Below are 6,118 nucleotides of genomic sequence, written 5' to 3' on the forward strand. Positions count from 1 at the left end.
GTGTGTGTGTGTGTGTGTGTGTGTGTGTGTGTGTAAAGCATAAGACACGTATGTATATATTTTATTAAAACATATACATATTACGCAAATTAATAATCATGTTTTCTTTTTGGCAAACATTTCGAAAATATTTTTCATTGAAATAATGGCTTTTTATACATATACAAGTAATGTATAACTTTATATATCTTTCGTGATATTGTCATTAATTGTTCTCTACTAACTGTTGTTATCAACGTAGTGGTATTAGCTTATATCTTGGGTAAATGATTTATTTTCTGTACAGTACTGTTCTCCGTCTCGGAGATATTCTTCTTTGCCCTATATAACTGTGTCCACACCCTGAACAAATTAATCTTAAAAGATTATTCTACGTCATATATAGATTAACTTTTCGGATGAACAGTAAAACTGAATCTAGATTTTGAATCTTCGTCATGCTTAAAATGAAGCTGCAAATCTCCTAGTAGATTGTGACATATTTCTTAGTTAGGTCATCCAATTTTTTTAACTCGCGGTTCCCTTGTTGTTTGGAAATAATCTTCCAGCTGTCAGTATTATCATTAGTGGAATTGGTTGTATTTTAGTTTTAATGAATGTGTGTGTGTGTGTGCAGAATTTGATTCAATTCCAAATACCCCAATGCTACATTTTCAGGGACTGGTACTGATATTGTCCCCATAGCAATTCCACATTCTTTCCGTGGAAATGGATATCAAACATGATGTACTTATACATTGTAATGCTTCAATTACAAATTCCTTGTTCACGAGCCCTCGTATTTCTCCTGAATAGTTTTCCAACCAGTACTTGATTCCTTCTATTGCATACTCGGGAGAGATATTAGTATACAGATTGAGAACGTCGAAGGATATCATGGATGCCTTTTCATTCTCCATTGATTTGGAAGCCGGCTTAGCATATCTAGACCATTTTGATGTTTTGAGTAGGATGTCAAAAAGATTCTTATAATGTGTGGGTGTGTGGGTGTGTGTATGTGTGTGTATGTGTGTGTATGTATGTGTGTGTATGTGTGTGTATGTGTGTGTGTTTATGTGTGTGTGTATGTGTGTGTTTATGTGTGTATGTATGTGTGTGTTTGTATGTGTGTGTGTGTGTATGTGTGTGTGTGTGTGTGCTTCCCTTTTGTTTGTTTCAGTCATTGTACTTAAGCCAGGGTGGGTAGGACGTTGAAGTATTTGTGCAAATCGACGACACAATTTAGTATTTAACACGGCTAGATATTACATAGGTCTCATTAGACAAACATGTAGCTGAAACGAAGGAAACTAACCAACATCGGTTGTCAAATATTGGTGGAAAACAAATACAAATACATTCTTTCACACACATACTCGCACGCTCACATGAACACATGTATATAGAGATCAATATAGAAAGACATATTGGTATACATGTGCGTATATAAATGTATATATAGATGTATTTGTCTATCTCTCTATCTACGATGTGGTATCAAAATTTCCCGGATTAGTTATGTTTGATAAAAAAAAAATAACCTATTTACCTAAGTTTCATTATCATCTCCTTCGAAATGACCACCTTGCGCAAAAATACACCGGCCCAAGCGCTCTTGTCACTTTTGCAAACCGGCCTGAAAGCTGTTTTCCATACGAGACGAGCGCATAGTGTGATTTGCTCTGGATTTCGACAACAGTGTTAAAACGGTCACTTTTGAGCAGCATTTTCATCTCGGAGAAGCGTTGGAATCTGCAGGTGCTGAATCTGACAAATAGGGTCGGTGTTGAAGCCAAACTACGTTGCTTTTTGGAGAGAAACTCATGAGAGGGTGCATTGTCGTTGTGAAGAATCCAGTTCTTTGTGCTCGACAGATTCGATCACCTTCTCCGAATGTCCTTCCCCAAACACTTCAAAACGTTGCATCGGAACTCAGCGGAGATACGTGGCCTTGAGGTTGTCTCGCAAATGGAATTTGGGGGTCCACCTGGTCAGGTATCACAGGCCACACCGGAAAAGATCAGATGACAGGAAAAGCGGGCTTGAGGCATTGTAGGTTGCATATCATCGAGAGGAGACTGCTTCGTGCTACGATAGCTTCAAAGCTGGGCAGTACATCCCGGGGCTGAAGCTATTAATCGGTAGTGTAGTCAGTCGTTCCATTAAAGTCTCATGATTGATCGATGTTTGTTTTGTTAGTAACGTTCGATTTTCTTCAAGTCATCGATACAACACCCATGTCTCACAAATGCAGAGGAATGTGGGAAACGCAACAGCCCCAAATATCATAAGGTTCGTTTGGGCGTTGATGTCGCGGATTCTCGGGACTCGTTCTGAGATCCTTCCTAAAACAGTATGGGCTGCGTTGATCGTATTCTCGAAATTTTTCCGAAAATTGCAAATTCGACGGGACTCTTCCGCCGTATGAGACAGCTTGTACAGTTTGCAGGACGGTGCAAAGGAGCCCTATGTCGCTGGTGCCAGGAAGGAGTTGGCCGGAAACTCCCTGAGCAAAGGAGACTTCATTATGTTTGTGGCCAGACCAAGCGGGGTTCTAAATCTTCGAAGAGGCTCATACACTCTTGAAGATTTGAAAGTTAGCTCAGGGAAGTGATATTATCATAAGCGTACCTACCATCTTGGTCAAGGTGGTAAGTCGATGGGTTCTGAAGCGAGCGTTGTTCAAAACCCCTCTGTCCATTCTATATCGGATGTCTACGCCAGGAGTTAGATCAGGCATATTATGGATCATGGCACTGAAAAAGGGAATACAGAGAGCGAGGAGGTATCCTAACTTCAGGCCAGTTGCAAGTGAGATGGAACCAAAGAGAGCATTCTTGGCGATGATTCGCACAGACATTCTTTCGTGTAGGGCCTGGTTGAGTTTCATAAAGAGGTCAGGACAACCGAAGCCCTTCAGGGTGACTTACGTTGACACTCTATTGAAACTCACAGAAAACAAAATGTAATAACTTTCTCTGCTTGGCCGCTTTTTCTTGGACTAGGCTGGTATAAAATACCATGTCAGCGGTTCCATGGGTGGTGAAGAAGTCCCACTGCAGCTTTGGAAGATGTGACGAGCAATAATCAGTCTAGCAGGATCCTGGTAAGGATCTTCCCAGCGATGCTGAGAATGGAGATAGGCCCGATAGTTTCCGCAGATTGCCCAGTAAGCCCTCTTAAAGACAATAATGATGGTGCTGTCTTTAAGGCCAGCAGGAGAAGCATAGCAGGATCCTGGCAAGGATCTTCCTAGCGATGCTGAGAAGGGAGATAGACTCGATAGTTTCCGCAGATTGCCCAGTACACCCTCTTAAAGACAATAATAATGGTGCCGTCTTTAAGGCCTGCAGGAGAAGCATCTGCCTCCCATATACATTAGATACGCTGATATCTACGGTGTGACCACACTAAGACAAGAGCTCCAGAGATATGTTTTCGTGACCAGGTGCTTTCCATGCCTTCATGCTTTGTAGGGCCATTTCAAACTCAAGTTACTTTGGAGGAAGTGACATTCAGTGTCAGATCGGATATTAGGCGCGACATTTCGGACGTCACCCATTTCGCTAGGTCGCCGGTTGACGATGTTTGAAAGTGTTTCTTCCAAGCACGTATTCATCATCTGTAAGAGAGATTAAGCTACAAGTATATTTGAGTGTAGTAGTTACTTTGTAACGAGACCAAGGATTTCTTTTAGAAATGATTATGTTCCCTATTGCCTGCAAACGACTGTGTCCACCTGAGTTTGCTTGCCACCATAGATTCTTGAATTCACTGGCATTGCTGCTTGGTCTCCCGCAAGTGGACGTCAAGTTTGTAATCTGGTCATCATTTTGATCAAACCAGTCTTGATAGACATGTTTCTAATAGCGATTTACTTCCTCACTATCTTGCTGGTTGTTTTACGTAGGATGAACAATTATATGCTTCTAGGCAGTCCATCTTCATGATGGTGGTACCTGCAGTTGAACTTCCGTGAGGCGAGGCGAGGAATCACGCTTGATTGCGTAGGTCTTTAATGTAGAGCATGAAATCAACTTGTCTTTGCAGATTTACTGTAACAGGGAATGTTTAGGAACCAGATCGTAAGACGGGAAATGAACAGTTATCTGCACTGTGGAGGCTGACGGTTACGCGTACTTTGCTTCTGTCACAGGATCTGGTAGACCAGGATGAGCCAATGATCTGATCACGAATAATTTTACCTGATTTTGTGTCTGTTTGGAAAACAGGAAAGGTTGTTAGTAATCACCAGCTCGTTCTAATTGCATAAGCGAAGGAGAAGCATTCAATTCGAGTGGAAGTTGGCCAAACCCCACTTTCCGAGATTTACCTGAGGTCTGTAACTCGTCCGAGTCTGGCGTTGAAATCTTTCAACACGAGGATATTGTCTCTTCTTGGCACGACGTCAATGGTCCTGCCGAAACATGAATAGAAAGTAACCTTGATCACATCACCTGGATCGAGGGTAGGTTAGTAAGCTGGGTTCAAGGTAAGTTAATTGTTATTGAGATGGTAAACGCAAGGAAATGAGCCGCTCAATGGAAAATATGTGAACCAGATAAAGTGCAGACTAGTGAAGTTTTCATCGCGAAAGAAACACACTGTGTTCACCACTCTGTAAGGTCTTTGATTTTCCTGAAGATGTAATTCCCTTATTCTTCACAAAATCTCCCCTATCCAGCAAGTTTGTCTTTGGATAGAGCTACAATGACTGCATTGTAACAATTCAGCACTCTGCCAACTAGAGTAGTGCGCCTGTGGGATCATTCAGTTTCATCTAGGTTTAGGAGCGTCTGCACAATCCAAATTTCCTCAGTAAGGTAAATTTTCTGTTTCTTGTTCTTAGTACCGCTGTAGTCGTTCATGAATCCAATCAGAAGAAAAAGTAGTTTCTGTTATTTACCCCACATTTTCTTGGATTTTTCCCGTAGCGGTGGGCGGCTGTGATGCTAGATAGGCCGGCTCAGTCGCATACTGTAGCTACCGAACTCCCACAACACACTTCATAAATAGGATTTCTTTCACGTAAGAAAAGAGTCTTGCAGTTGACCCCCCACCTACCTCACTACTGGACTAAGGGAAAAGGATGGAAACGCTCATTATTCAAGCCTCATATAGTCTTCGCGGGATTTTGTTTAGGGTGGACCCACACGCCTTCACAAGTGGCACCATTGGAATTAGTTTCATGGTGGGTCGGGTGAGAGTAGTCGATGTGGGCTGCTGCATATTTTAAATATATTCGAGATGAGCCTTGTTCGTGTCAGCCTGCTTGTCAGCGATGGTTTTATATCGGAATTTCCTTTTGCTAGACAGACTCATTTTCAGCTTCAGGGAATTGATCTATCCCTTCGCCACTGAGTTTCAGCGTCAGTAGCTAACACGTGCCCCTTTTTCTGTCAGTATAAAATGGTATCACCTGTCTAACATCTACACATTGACCGGCAGCTGGACTTGGTTGTCAGACGTTATTTGAGACAAACGCCTTTTGAGAAAACTTTCTAAATTGTGGAAGCTACTTTCCACAATCTTTCCCGGCTATATCGACGATGGAAACATATATGTATATCTATACATATATATGTGTGTATGTGTGTATGTGTGTGTGTGTGTGTGTGTGTGTGTGTCTGTGTGTGAGCGTGTGTGTTTGCATATGTGTGAGCACCCGCGTATATTTATATATATATATATATATGTGAGAATTTACGCGCGGATTGCTTTCAAATTTCGCCTCCATACACTTCAGATCACAACATCACATGAGGCATAAATCTCAAAAGTATCGCAAGCATTAATATATCTCCCGATCTATTTAGATATAGCAGCGATTACATCGCGTCTTTCATGTCTCTGTATATAAATATCAATGTATGCATAACAATTTCTTCATATTTGTTTGCACCCGTATTGTTTGAACAGAGTAATGTATAAATGGATAAATATATACATATGTATAGACGTATATTCCATCTACGTCCGTATTAAATTTCTCTCTTGTAGTATTGGTTTCACTCAGCCATCATAAACATAAATACTTACATATACATACATACATAGAGATGCACATACATACAAACATACTTATATATATAGACACACACATATATTCATATACATTTATATATATATATATATATAT

The sequence above is a fragment of the Octopus bimaculoides genome, chromosome 19 (assembly GCF_001194135.2).
Source record: "Octopus bimaculoides isolate UCB-OBI-ISO-001 chromosome 19, ASM119413v2, whole genome shotgun sequence".
NCBI classification, from domain to species: domain Eukaryota; kingdom Metazoa; phylum Mollusca; class Cephalopoda; order Octopoda; family Octopodidae; genus Octopus; species Octopus bimaculoides.